Genomic DNA, 16,056 nt, shown 5'->3' on the forward strand with positions numbered 1-16,056 from the left:
TCTTCAATTTTTTTCTTCAATGCCTTAAAGTTCTTGCCAAATAGATCTTTCACTTTCTTGGTTAGAGTTACCCCAAGATATTTTATGCTGTTTGTGGCTATTGTGAAAGGTGATGCTTCTCTGATTTCCCTCTCTGTTTCCTTATCCTTTGTGTATAGGAGGGCGACTGATTTTGGAGTTGATCTTGTATCTGGCCACATTACTAAAGGTGTTTATCAGATGTAGGAGTTCTTTGGTGGAGTTTTTGGGGTCGCTTATGTACACTATCATATCATCTGCAAAGAACGAAAGTTTAACTTCTTCCTTTCCAATTCGAATCCCCTTAATCCCCTTATGTTGTCTTATTGCTATTGCTAAAACTTCAAGCACTATATTGAAGAGGTATGGAGAGACTGGACAGCCTTGCCGTGTTCCTGATTTTAGTGGGATGGCTTTGAGTTTCTCTCCGTTTAGTTTGATGTTAGTTGCCGGTTTGCTGTAAATAGCTTTTATTATATTTAGGTATGACCCTTGTATCCCTAATCTCTCCAAGACTTTTATCATAAAGGGATGGTGAATTTTGTCAAATGCTTTTCTGGCATCTAATGACATGATCATAAGGTTTTTTTCTTTCAGTTTATTTATATGATGGATTACATTGATAGATTTTCGTATGTTGAACCAGCCTTACATCTCTGGGATGAAGCCTACTTGATCATAATGGATAATTTTTCTAATGTGTTCTTGGATACACATGTGTTTGCCAGTATTTTGTTGAGGATTTTTGCGTCGATGTTCATGAGTGAGATTGGCCTGTAATTCTTTTTCTTGATTGAGTCTTTGTGCGGTTTTGGTATCAGAGTGACTGTAGCTCCATAAAAGTTATTTGTCAATGACTCTTCTGTTTCTATATTGTGAAATACATTAAGGAGTATAGGTAATAGATCTTCTTGGAAGTTCTGGTAGAATTCTGCATTGAAACCATCTGGTCCTGGGCTTTTTTTGGTAGGGAGATTTTTGATAACAGCTTCTAATTCTTCGCGACTGACAGGTTTAATTAGATTGTTCACCTGGTCCTGGTTTAACATTGGTATATGGAATTTATCTAAAAAAGTGTCCATTCCTTTTATATTTTCCAGTTTTGTGGCATATAGGCTTTTGTAGTAAAATCTAATGACTCTCTGAATTTACCTCTGTGTCTGTGATTATGTTCCCCTTTTCATTTCTGATCGTATTAATTTGCATATTCTCTCTCTGCCGTTTGATTAGTTTGGATAGGGGTTTATCAATCTTGTTGATTTTCTCCAGGAACCAGCTTTTTGTTTCATTGATTCTTTGGATTGTTATCTGTGTTTCTATTTTGTTGATTTCTGCCCTCAGTTTGATTATTTCTAGTCTTCTACTCCTCCTAGGTGAGTCTGCTTCTTTTTTTCTAGAGCTTTCAGGTGGGCTGTTAAGTCTAGAATGTGTGCTTTTTCTGTTTTCTTTAAGTGGGCACTTAGTGCTATGAACTTTCCTCTTAGGACTGCTTTCATAGTGTCCCTTAAGTTTGAGTAGGTTGTTTCTTTATTTTCATTGAATTCAAGGAAGACTTTAATTTCTTTCTTTATTTCTTCCTTGATCCAGGTGTGGTTCAGTAGTTGACTGTTCAATTTCCATGAGTTTGTAGGCTTTCTGGGGGTAACATGGTTGTTGAATTCTAACGTTAATCCATGGAGATCTGATAAGATACAGGAGGTTACGAATATTTTTTTGTAACTGTGGAAGTTTGCTTTGTTACCGAGTATGTGGTCAATTTTTGAGAAGGTTCCATGAGCTGCAGAGAAGAAGGTGTTTTCTTTCCTATTTGGGTGGAATGTTCTATAGATGTCTGTTAAGTCCATTTGATTCATTACCTCCTTTCATTCTCTTATTTCTGTTAGGTTTCTGTCTGATTGACCTGTCCATTGGTGAGAGAAAAGTGTTGAAGTCTCCTACTATTAGTGTGTGCGGTTTGATGGCAGCCTTGAGTTTTAGTAATGTTTCTTTTACGTATGTGGGTGCTTTTATATTAGGGGCATAGATATTCAGGATTGAGACTTCATCCTGATGAACTGTTCCTGTTTTGAGTATAAAATTTCCCTCTCCATCCCTTCTGACTGAATTAAGTTTGAAGTCAACTTTGTTAGAAATTAGTATGGCCACACCTGCTTGTTTCTTAGGTCCATTTGCTTGATAAACCTTTTCCCATCCCTTTACTCTGAGTAAGTGCCTGTCTTTGTGGTTGAGGTGTGTTTCTTGTAAACAGCAGAATGTTGGATCCTGTTTTCATATCCAATCGTTTAGCTTGTGCCTTTTAATAGGTGAGTTGAGTCCATTAACATTAAGTGATATTAATGACCAGTGGTTGTTAACTCGGGTCACTTTTTTAGTAGTAGATTTTTTGTGTTTCCCTTCTTTGACTTGTGCTGGTGAAGGGTCTCTAGATGTTTGAGTTATTGTGGTCATTGTTGGACTCCTTGGTTTCTGATTTTCCTTCTATTACTTTCTGTAATGCTGGATTTGTGGCTCCGTATTGTTTAAATTTGTTCTTATCCTGGAAAATTTTGTTTTCTCCATTTATGGTGAACGAAAGCTTGGCTGGGTATAGTAGTCTGGGCTTGCATCTATGTTCTCTTAGTTTCTGCAGTACATCTATCTAGGACCTTCTGGCTTTCATGGTTTCCACAGAGAAGTCAGGTGTAAGTCTGATAGGTTTACCTTTATAAGTAACTTGACTTTTTCCTTTGCAGCTCTTAATATTTTTTCTTTATTCTGTATGTTTTGTGTTTTGATTATTATATGGCGAGGAGATTTTTTTTTTTTGGTCCAGTCTGTTCGGTGTTCTCTATGCTTCTTGAACATTCAAAGGAATATCTTTCTTTATGTTGGGAAAGTTTTCTTCTATAATTTTATGAAATATATTTTCTGGACCGTTGAGCTGTACTTCTTCTATCCCAATTATTCTTAGGTTTGGTCTTTTTATTGTGTCCCAGATTTCCTGAATGTTTTGTAAGGAGAATTTGTTGGTTTTGCTGTTTTCTTTGATCAGTGTGTTTATTTTCTCTATGGTATCTTCAGTGTCTGACATTCTTTCTTCTATCTCTTGTAATCTTTTGGTAGTACTTGTCTCTGTAGTTCCTCTTTGTTTACCCAGATTTTCCATCTCCATCCTTCCCTCGGTTTGTGTTTTCTTCATTACTTCCATTTCATTCTTCAAGTCTTGAACTGTTTCCCTTACCTGTTTGTTTACTTTTTCTTGTTTCTCTTGGTTTTCTTGGGTATCTTTGAGCGATTTATTCATTTCCTCTACCTTTTTGTTAGTAATCTCTAATTGTTTATGGCAATTTTTCACCTCCTGTTTAAGGTCTTCTATTATTTTCATATAATTCACTTTTGAGTCAATTTCTTCTAATTTTTCTGGAGTAGGGTGTACAATTCTTCTTATTTTGGTATCCCTGGATTCTGGTGATGTCATGTTGCCTTTCAGGTTGTTGGAGGAATTCTTGCATTTGCGCCTTCCCATCTCTTCCTTCAAATGGAGCCAGGGGAGGCCTGGTGTCTTGGTCCAGTCTTTGCTGTGATTGACTCTCTGGGTGTATCTCTTCAATGTAGAAGCAGGAACTGTCCAGTCCAGATTGAACTCCTCGGCACCAAAACAGGGCCGCCCATCCAGATGGAACTCCTCAGCACATAAACAGGGTCGCCTGGGAGCCCAATGATCCAGGGACAAAAGGAAGAATGTGGCAGGCAGGAGGGGGTCCAGGAGAGTACAGGAGACCCTAGAGCACAACCTGAAGCTGCACGGGCTCCCTTACAGGGACATTGAGGCCTGCCCTGTAGGCAGTCAATCACTGCTCTGGGTGGGTAGCCTTAGTGTAGGAGCTTAAAACTGTTCTTGAGCACTGGTCCTAGCATAGAGCAGGGCAGGGTTGAGGGGGGTTGCTGGGGGGCTGGGTAGTGCATAAGAAAGCTATATCCATTTTTTTAAGCTCATTGCTGGGAACATGCTTTCTTTTTTTCATTTCAAATAATTTTTATAATATGATCTTTTTCATTTCACATAGCTATCCCAGTTCAAACCCCCTTCTTATTTTCTGTCTCACCCAATCTTCACCCTCTTCCCATTAAATAATAATGTGAAACCAAGTGGAAACATATAGAGATCCTCCTGGATATTGGAAGCAGACAAGATTGCCAGGCAAAAGTTGGGACCATGGGCATGGGGATGTTGTAGAGGAAGAGGAGAGGGAGAGAGAGTAGGGAGAAGAGGAGGGTTGGGGAGAGCTTGGGGGAGTGGGATGGTTGAGATGGAGGAAGGACAGATATGGGAGCAGAGAAGAAGATATCTTAATTAAGGGAGCCAATTTTGGGGATGGCAAGGAGCTTGGCCAGGAGTTCCCAGGTTTCCATGAGGATGTCTGCAGCTAGGACTCTGGGCAGTGGAGGAGAGGGTGCCTGAACTGACCTTGTCCCATAGTCAGACTGATGACTATCATGAATATCACCACAGAACGTTCGTCTGGCGACAGATGGAGATAGAGAAGGAGACCCACATTGGAGCACTGGATTGAGCTCCCAAGGTTCAGTTGAAGAGCAGAAAGAGGAAGAATCTGAGCAAGGAAGTCAGGACTGCAAGGGGTTGGTTCACCCCTTGTATCAAGCCTTGATACATTCTTCATGACCCAGCAGGCCTGGGTTTGAAAAAGCCTGGGATAAAACCGGACTAGCTGAACATAGCAGACAATGAGGACTACTGAGAACTCAAGAACAATGGCAATGGGTTTTTGATCCTACTGCACCTATTGGCTTTGTTGGAGTCTAGGTTGTTCGGATGCTCACCTTACTAGACCTGGATCAAGGTGGGTGGTCCTTGGACTTCCCACAGGGCAAGGAAACCTGATTTCTCTTGGGCTGACAAGGGAGGGGAACTTGATCGGGGGAGGGAGAAGAAAATGGGAGCCTGTGGTAGGGCAGAGGCAGAAATTTTTAATAAATAAATAAATAAATAAATAAATAAAAAGAATTGTCTTCCAGTTTTAAAGATCCAATGCTTTCAGTCCACACACACTAACAACTACTCCACCAGCTGGTTCTGCAGAAGCAGATGTCATCCCTAAATAGGACGGTCTTTTATCTACCTGGAGCTTGTAACTTGGAGGTGCTGTGATTGCAGTTAGCACTGCCAGCTCTCCTGGGAGACTCCCCTGGTGGGGTTTGGGGTGGGGGTGAGTGTGGGATACTGGTGCTATCTCCAGCTACAAGCCTAAATGTAGAGCCTGGCAAACCTTAGAGAGGAAGACCTCAAGGGAAGAGAGGTGGCTGGCTGCCTGGAATTTACAAGGAAACTTTCATAATCCTCACCCCAAAGCCCTGTCAAAAATAGGATCCCATTTTCTGTGTGATATCTGAGATGAACCCCAGTGCTGATCTGGTATTTATCATCCATAAGAAATCAGAAACTGTCAAATGGTGGTGATTCTCACCTTTAATCCCAACATCCTTCAGGCAGAATTATCCACATCTGATTGTGAGTTCAAGGCTAAACTGGTTTATACACAGAGTTCCAGGAAAACCAGGGCTGTTACACACATAAATTCTCTTACGAAAGCCAAAAAGTAAAAGGAAACATAGAGCCTAAAATCCAAAGAGCCAAATATAAAAGTATTAGAAGAATGTAATAAAAAGAAAAAATAAAGTCTAATGAGTAATTGCATTGTAAATCTGAGTGGGCAGAAGTATACACTGTGTGACACAGTGCAGTTTTCTAAAGGCCTCAGTGGTGGGATGACAACTAACATTTTCAAATTAAATCAGAAAGCACAGACAGCAAATGATGAAGGCTCAGCTCCTTAATCTCAAGGTCAATTAAATGGAGGGATTTCTGCCATTGTGAGAGATATTTTTGGTTGCCAACATGACTACAACTGGAATGAACTACAAGCCAAAAATGGAGGGCACACCTGTAAAGGATCATTTTCGATTGGCTTGTTCTCAATCTCAAGGAGGGAAAGACACTCCTTAGATGATTGAATTTGGTGGGACAACACACCTTTAATCCAGTTCATGAAGCCAGAAGACACACCTTTAATTTTGACCACCCCTTGTGCTGGAAGACTATATAGACACATAGGTGGAGGCTTTGGCTCATTTTTCTCTGGCCCTCACCTTGTTCCCATCTCTGTTCCTTCTTGGGAATAAGAGCCAACATCTTTGGGATTCCAGTAGATACTGAAGACCAACCAAGAGAGAAAGCACTCTGGACTGAGCAACTCCTGAAATTTTTGAAGTTTCAGTTCATCACCAGCCATTGTCGGATTACCTGGACAGCAGCCTGTAAGCAATTCCCATAAATTCCAAGGGGGAGAGAGGTTGATTGTACTGTTCTATAAGGTGCTCTGTTGTTTAGAGAATTCTGACTAATAAGTCACCAAGGCTCTACCACATGAAATTAACTAAATGGGCCCCAAACTGGTGCTCAAATGCCCAATACTGTTGGGACCTGTCTCTTTCACATATCACAGTGTTTTTTTTTTTTTAGCAGGATCTCAGGTTTTTGAGCCCTTCGTGACAATTAGCCAGTGCTGATTGGAATCTTTGAAAGTCATAGAGGCAAAATTTTATAGGAAGTGAGTCACTGCCGGATAGAGAATTTATCCTGAAATGACATCAGCCACAGAAAAACCTAGCTTTATAAGATGATATTTCCAGCACCATGGCTTTGTATGTTTTTCTCAATAGCCACACTTTCTATGTATGTCTCATTTCTTTCATGGTTTTTCTTTTATCATATTTCAACGTTCACACTAATCTAGGAATTCCTTTCATTCTTTCAAATTCCTTAGGTTTTAATTTTTGAAGTATCCAGAAGGTATTCTATGGATTGTAATTTGCATAGAACATTATCCCTATTTACCTTTAATTTAATTTGTATCTCATCACTTGATAAGATTGGCCAAATATTTTCATTTTGTTTCAGTGTTGAAAATAATCAAATCATTATTTCTCTGATGTAAGTATTTGTATTTGCATTGACACATCCGAGATTCCCTCTTTGATATTTTCTGTGATTCCTTGTCTACTGTGTTCTATGTCCTTGGAGTGCATCATTAGTTTTGTGTGGGAAATCTTCAGTATTGCTATAGGATAGTGTTGCGGGACGTCCTCCCACTCCTCCAGCCTATCACCGCTGAGGTACCAGCCCATTGGGGCGTGGTTTCTCTCCCTTTAAAAAAGCGGCCACTTCCCTCTCCTCTCTCTCTTCACTTCCTGCTCTGCCTGCGACTAGACTCCTTTCCTGGTTGCGTAGAGGGCTGTTGCCTGGGACAGTGATCTGTAAGTTTTTTCCCCTTTTAATAAATACCACCCTATTAATCATAATCCTAAATTGGTGTGGCATTGTTTGTGACTTACGCCTTCATTTTGGCACCCAACGTTTGGTTTCAGAACCTCTCCTTTCCCCGCTCGCAGCCGCGAGTTCGGCTTGGCGGCCACAAGTTCGGCTTGGCGGCCGCAAGTTCGGCTTGGAGGCCACGAGTTCGGCTTGGCGGGCACTAGTTCGGCTTGGCAGGAGCCCTCTCTTCCTCAGTTGCTGCCTGTGCCTTGCAGCGGCGGCCTTGGACTCCCCACGTAGATTTAAACTCCACAGGCCCGCATAGTCTCTGCCCACGTGGTTTGCTCTTTTCTGAGTTGCTTTTAAATCTCCCTTGCAAGCACAGCTCTTAAGTGGCGTGAACCAGAGCACATGGTTGCTGAAAGCTGCAACCCCTCAGGGTGACTCTGTCACGTGGAGGCATAAGCGGCTTCCAGATTGCTCTTCTCTACCCCGGGATTCTGGGTTTCTGGTTCCGTCTCTGGAATTGATTTAATTACATTTACTTTGTTGAGAAACTTGCATTTTCCAGTTTTTAACATCTACTAAGGCACTGAAACAGGACCATGTTTTCACCGCGACTCTGCAACTGCGCCACCTGCTGGATAATATGTAATATGGCAGTTTTCGTTTCTAATGCAAATTTTACTGCTTTGTTTTCACTAATACAATGGATTAGTAAATTTATATTTACTAATTCAATGAATTACATCATACAAGGTTTATATGATTATGGGGATACCTTAATTTGCTTGTTACTAGGCTTCAGTTTTCTTTTCCATATTCTATCATTAAGGAAGAATATGGCACTCCTAAGAACGATTGAATCTTTACGTACTAATAATGAACAGAAGAATATGGTACTCCTAAGAACGATTGAATCTTTACGTACTAATAATGAACAGAAGAATATGGCACTCCTAAGAACGATAGAATCTTTACAAACTAATAATGAACAGAATATGGCACTCCTAAGAATGATAGAATCTTTACGAACTAATAATGAACAAATAATTGACAGGATTAAAATTATTGAAAATCAGAGGTTATCTGAACAAGTGGATACTATGACAGACAAAATTGATTCCATATCCAAGGGTATTAGAAAGTTACCTGAAAGGGTTCAGGCTGTTGAATTTGACCTTCAGACTTTATCACAAAGTTTTGATAAGGTAACAGACAGAATGTACCTCCAAGATGGGAATCTACATGATATACAAGAAAAGTTTAAGGAGGACATGTTATCTTTGAAGGAAAAAATTAAAGCTTTGGAATCACAGGTGCAGAATGGGGACCAAAAAATTGATACCTCAGTGAAATCACTGGAAATATATACAGGTCAGGAGATTCAGGATTTAAGAGAGACAATGATAAAAAGATTTGAAAAGATTGGAGAAATTATTGCAGCTGGTGAACAGAGTAAGGAGGCACAAGGACAGGATACAATGCCTCCACCAGCTATTAGAACTGGCTTACCCAGGGTTCTAGCGACATACCCTATACTTAATTCTGACAAAGTGTCAACTTCTAAAGGCTCAAAGGGAGTCAGAGAAGCTAGCTGGACACCAATAGCAATGAATGATCTGAAAGAAATTAAGCAAGCTGTTAATTTTGGCTTGCACAATGCATATGTAAAGGAAATGATAAGGACTTGGGCTTCTAATGCTAGAGCTACCCCCCATGATTTCCATCAGTTAGTGTCTGCAGTTTTAGATAATGGACCTTCTTTGATGTTTGGAATTTATTTCAGAGAAGAATCCAAACCTATGGAACAGCAAGGAAGAGCAAAAGGTATTGAGGTTTCCCAAGATCAAATTCTTGGTACAGGAGAATATGCTGATCCACAGGTCCAAGCTCTTTATGACGATGAAGTACTGTGTCTATGTCACCAAGCAGCTTTAAATGCTTGGAATAGGATACAAGATCCAGCAAAAAGGGTTGAATCATATACCAGAATTAGGCAGGGACAGAGAGAACCCTTTATTGACTTTTTGCAAAGATTAATTAAGGCTCTGGACATAGGGGTAACAGACCCAGAAGCTAGACGAATACTTCTTGAATCTCTAGCTTTTGAGAATGCAAACATAGAATGCAAAAAGATAATTGGGCCTTTAAAGTCTAGATCAGCACCTATGGATGAATGGATTCAGCATACGATGAATGTTGAGACGTTTAGCTATAATGATGAATCTTGGGTAGGAGAAGCGATTTCCAAAGCAATGAGGAGACATCAAACTGCCAGGTGTTTTAATTGTGGTAAATTAGGACATTTGGAAAGGAATTGCAGGCAAAGAATTTCTAGGAATAATATCTCGTCTGGGAATGACAAAAATAGGAGACCTCGGCCTTCAGGTATATGTAGGAGATGCGGTAAAAGCAGGCATTGGTCGAACGAATGTAGGTCAACAACAGACAGACGGGGCAATCCGATATCATCGGGAAACTCCTTGGGGGGCCTCTCGCAGGCCCCCAAGCCAACAGTGGCCCAGTCATTCCCAGTCACAGTGGAGAACGTGCCTCACCAAGAAAATTAAAAGCTCCAATTTCTGCTGTAAAAAGTAATACTGGTCTAAATAATGAATTACGTGTGGAGGATGAGTCAAAAAACCCAATAGGACAGAGTAAACGTATATTTTGGCAGACTTCTATTAATGATCAAAGACCAAAGCTAAGAGTCTGTATAAATGGCACTTTTATTGAAGGCTTATTAGACACAGGTGCGGATGTAAGTATCATTACCCCAGAATCTTGGCATCCGAATTGGCCTCTTCAAGAGGTAGATGTTCAGTTCCTGGGAATTGGAACCCTATCTCGTGTAAAACAAAGCACAAGATGGGTTGAATGCATAGGGCCCGAAGGGCAAATAGGAAGACTAAGGCCATATATAGCCAATATTGCCATAAATTTATGGGGCCATGACCTGCTACAGCAATGGGATACCCAGATTAACATTCCTGTATTTCCAGGAACTCATAATTCTGGGAAGGATATGATGAGGTATTATGGGAAAAGGTCACCAGCCATTCAGGCTGTACAAGAACATACAGCAAATACCAAACCTTTAGAGGTACCAACAGCCCTACCTTTAAAATGGCTAACTGAGAAGCCAATATGGACCAAACAATGGCCTCTAGCTGAAGATAAACTACAGGCATTGGAACAGCTGGTGCAAGAGCAACTAGATGCTCACCATATTGAAGAATCAACCAGCCCTTGGAATTCTCCTGTGTTTGTTGTAAAAAAGAAATCTGGTAAATGGAGAATGGTGACAGATCTAAGAGCTGTCAACAAAGTAATTCAACCTATGGGCCCACTACAATCTGGAATTCCTTTGCCTTCTCTGTTACCAAAAGGATGGCCTCTTATAGTTATTGATTTGAAAGATTGTTTTTTCACTATACCGTTACAAGAAAAGGATAGAGAAAAATTTGCCTTCACAGTGCCTACTTATAATAATTCTCAGCCTAATAGGAGATATCAATGGACTGTCCTCCCACAGGGTATGCTCAATAGTCCTACACTGTGCCAATATTTTGTAAATAAGCCATTGGAAATAATTCGTAAACAATTCCCCAAGTCCATCATTTATCATTACATGGATGACATCTTGTTATCTGATTCAAATAAAGATACTTTAGAAAGGATGTTTGAAGAAGTAAAGAAAGTCTTGCCTAGGTGGGGATTACAAATTGCCCCTGAAAAGATTCAAAGAGGAAATTCTATTAATTACCTAGGTTACAGAATAGGGTTAGAGAAAATTAAAACGCAAAAGGCACAAATTAGGAGAGACCGCTTAAAGACTCTTAATGACTTCCAAAGATTGTTAGGAGACATTTCCAGTCTACGACCAGCTGTTGGGATAACACCTGATCTAATAGTTCATTTAAACAAAAACATAGATGGTGATAAAGATTTGAATAGTCCAAGAGAACTGACAGCTGAAGCAGAAAAGGAACTGACAATGATTGAGGAAAAATTACAGGAGGCACATGTGGATAGGGTGAACCCAAATCTTAGCTGCATCCTAGTCATATTGCCTTCCAGAATTTCTCCTACAGGGATTCTAATGCAGAGGGAAGATATTATTTTAGAGTGGATATTTATACCTAATAAACCAAGTAAAAAATTAAAAACTTATGTGGAAAAGGTCTCTGAATTAATTATAAAAGGTAAGCTGAGACTTCGTCAACTAGCAGGTATAGACCCAGCAGAAATTATAGTGCCTTTTACTACTGAAGAAATAAAAAAGTTATGGGAAGACAATGAACCGTGGCAAAGAGCTTGTGCTAACTTTTTGGGAGAAATTAATAGCAACTATCCCAAAAGTGATAGACTTAATCTCATAAAAAGAACTTCTTGGATTCTTCCTAGAATTGTACGTGATGCTCCAATAACTGGAGCCCGTATGTTCTATACTGATGCAAATAAATCAGGGAAAGCAGGTTACAAGTCAGATGAATTGAGTAAGGTGGAACAAAGCCCTTATAATTCTGTCCAGAAGGCAGAATTATATGCCATTCTTATGGTGCTAAGGGATTTTAAAGAACCTCTTAATATAGTTACAGATTCACAATATGCAGAAAGAGTTATCTTGCATATTGAAACCGCTGAATTTATACCAGATGACACAGAGTTGACTTCATTGTTTATCCAGGTACAAGACATAATCAGGAACAGGCTTTGTCCGATGTACATAACACACATCCGGTCCCATACAGGTCTGCCTGGTCCTCTAGCCCAAGGCAATGCTGAGATTGATCAATTATTGATTGGAAGTGTGTTGCAGGCCTCGGAATTTCATAAGAAGCATCATGTCAATAGTAAAGGCCTAAAGAAAGAATTTTCCATTACTTGGCAACAAGCTAAGGACATTATAAAGAGATGTCCTACTTGTTCTTTCTATAATCAAACACCGTTGCCTGCAGGGAGTAACCCAAAGGGTACTAAGAGAAATGAAATTTGGCAGATGGATGTGTTCCACTTTATGGAATTTGGTAAATTAAAATATGTACACCACACCATAGACACGTATTCAGGTTTTCAATGGGCTACTGCCCTGAGCTCAGAAAAGGCTGATTCAGTAATCACACATTTATTGGAAGTTATGGCCATCATGGGTATACCTGCGCAAATAAAGACAGATAATGGTCCAGCATATGTATCTAAGAAAATGAAACGCTTTTTTGATTATTATAATATAAAACACATTACAGGTATACCAAATAATCCTACAGGTCAGGCAGTTATAGAAAGATCAAATCGTACTATAAAGGATATGCTGAACAAACAGAAAGGGACTGAAAATACCCCCAGAAATAGATTACATAATGCTTTATTAACCTTGAATTTTCTTAACGCTAATGAGAAAGGAACAACAGCAGCAGAAAGACATTGGATAATGGAAAAGTCTGCTGAACTAAATCAACCGATTTATTTCAAAGATGTGCTGACCTCTCAGTGGAAGCCAGGAGATGTGCTACGTTGGGGAAGGGGTTTTGCTCTTGTTTCCACAGGAGAAGAAAAATTGTGGATACCATCAAAATTAATAAAGTTTCGATTTGAAGAGGAGAAACCTCTTGGAAAGGAGAAATGACAACTCATCCACAACGATGATATTCATACAGGTGGTAAGAAAAACATATAGAATGGGGGCAGGGTTCTGTTCTTATCTCCACAGGAAAACACTCATCTTTGAGAAATTCAAGGGACCCTGGATGTTTGGATACTGACAGATGGAAAAATACCTGCCCAATAGGAAATATGAAGACAACTGAATGGATTGTGTAAGTAATATTAAACCACATTTCTAAATTTATAAAGCTGGTTTTGAAGTTGGACTTTGGCTCAGTCCCTCTCCAATTCCAAGCCTGTTAGTAAGAGAAAAACCCAGAGTTTCTGGAGTTTCTGTCTCATGTCAAGAGCCATGATATGGGACAGAAAGAAATATGAGTTTAGAAAACATCTTTGCTTTTCTTCATATCTATCATACTTTTCATTGAATATATCTATCATGTCTTTCATTGAATATATATATATATGTTTATATATGTCTATATGATTAATGTTTAAGTTTTTCATAATGAACAATGAGTTTTTCCTGAAGTGACATTTGAAGTTTCCAGGAAGAAGATGGGGCCCCATAACAACAACTCCACCTGGTTGATATGACGTCATGATACTGATAGCGCTACTACAAGACCTGCTTTTGGTACCAGCTGCACAAGACAGTTCCAACTTGGTTAGCTGAAATGGTGCACATCTTATACAACATTTTGGCCAGACCTGCACAAAATACTCAGAGACTATTGGCAATTTTAAAAGACATTGATCTTGAAATTTAACCATCATTTCACTTTCACAGGATCCCCCAGAAAGAACGTCGCCCCCATGACAGCTGGAAGTAATTCTAGAGGACGACGTCCCCTTTCCCAGTAAAACTTGCCCTTGGGTTTAGGGACATCATTTAGGGGTTGATTATAATTAGTATACGATTGAGGGTTGGGGGAGGAATTTTATACGCTCAGGGATCATTTTGAAAAAAAAAAAAAAGAGGGATGATGGGATAATAGATTTGTAATTGTGAGTTACTGTTTTTAGACAAATACATTGGTATAGATTCTTGTATATTGATACAAAGTTAAATTATATTGACTATTGTACGCATGCATGTTTCTACCTCTGTTTAAAACATTTTTTTATGTATTGACATATATTGTATTGATATATATATATATATTGTATATATTTACCATATTGCAGTGTACATTTCTACCTCTGATTAAGATACTTATATAATGATTGTGTATTGATATATATTTGCCTACTGCAATGTATATTTGTACATTGTTTATATTTGGAGGTCATTGTCCTCATTTGTTTCACAGTCATTTATTGTCTTAGTCTTTAAGTTAGATAGATATTGAGAATTATATAGACTAATAGTCATCTAAGTTTGTCATTTATAATAGACTAATCAGGTTCTTTAGATATATAGAGATTATACTCAGTATAGATAGATAATCTTCAACTTCTTCAAAGAGCTGTAGAAAATGGCCTTTAATCTAACTCAGAGTTTTGTGGTAGTGCGACACAATTGCTCCTGGCAACACCACTCTATTCCCGAGAGAATGTTGAGCACCAAAGACACTCCACCTGGAGCCTTTCTTTTTGGCAGAACTGGCGTTTGGGCAAAGAAATGCCCATACCTCAACAACTGACAAAGATACAGAGCATGCATCAATGGATAAAACAGGACTGTCATATCCTGCCACGACAGGGTAAGATAGTTTTGAAAAGTTGCTTGCCTTAGAAAATGGTATGTCAGTTATGTTAGGCCTTAGCCAAAGTTGGTTGCTTCAACGCTGCTAATGTGACTTTGGGTGATTGCCCAGGTAGCTAGTTGTCTCTGTAATTTGTTGCATGTTTTGGAAGTTGTTCTACTGAACTTCCTAATTACCCAGGTAACATTATTTCCCTTCTCAGATCTTCGATGGGGTTGAAGACTATATAAATGTAGTTACTTTCTCTCATGACTTGGCCAAGTTATTTATTATACAAGACCTAAGCTAGTTAGAATAGGATATTTGTACTTATTGTATATAATTTCATAGTAGGTTTAGAACTCTCTTATTTAAACAAAAGGGGGAGGTGTTGCGGGAGGTCCTCCCACTCCTCCAGCCTATCACCGCTGAGGTACCAGCCCACTGGGGCGTGGTTTCTCTCCCTTTAAAACAGCGGCCACTTCCCTCTTCTCTCTCTCTTCACTTCCTGCTCCGCCTGCGACTAGACTCCTTTCCTGGTTGCGTAGAGGGCTGTTGCCTGGGACAGTGAACTGTAAGTTTTTTTCCCCTTTAAATAAATACCACCCTAATAATCATAACCCCGAATTGGTGTGGCATTGTTTGTGACTTACGCCTTCAGCTTCCTCTTCAGAAGAAAGGCAGGAAGAGAGAGGGAAAGGTGGCCAATGGGAGCTTGCCTCAATGGGCAGAGTGACTGGTAGTGGACAGACCTTGTCTCTTAAAGGGACAGGGACTGACAGGGAAGGTCAGTATAATCATAACAGGAATTATTACTCAAATTATCCTCTTTTTTCCATTCTTAAAAACAATATATTAACACCTTTAAAAGAAGAGGTAATATTCAATTTATCTTCTTTAAGCATTAGTGAAATGGCTCAGTATGAAATGTCTGTGGTCTACAAGACTGGAACCTGACATGAATACCATATGAAGATGGCCAAAAGAAGATTCCATAAAGTTGTCTTCTAGTCTCTACATATCTGCCATGACCTACAAATCCAGAATCCCATTACAGACACATAAAAAAGAATTTTTTTTAATATAAATCTCATTGCTGTTAAATTATCTGGCATCCATGGATATCCTGATTAGAAGGCAGTACTTTAAGATGAAGAGACAAATGGATAAGTAATTGGGACACGAAGAAGAAAATGAAACACTAAATAATATATAAATATCCATAGCAATCAAGCTATGTTATAAAATATAGTTGATTGCTGATTATCCTACTTTATTATATATCAACCAGATAAAAGACAATTCTGCTTTGAATATGCACATGAGGTATTTACTGTTTCTTATATTCTCTATTATTCAGTAATTTCACATCAATATCATTAAAACATGTTATATCACAACAAAAGAGAAGGCACAAATATATATCCA

The sequence above is a fragment of the Microtus oregoni genome, unplaced genomic scaffold (genome assembly GCF_018167655.1).
Source record: "Microtus oregoni isolate MIOR12 unplaced genomic scaffold, Mior012 000007F_ref0000211, whole genome shotgun sequence".
NCBI lineage: Eukaryota > Metazoa > Chordata > Mammalia > Rodentia > Cricetidae > Microtus > Microtus oregoni.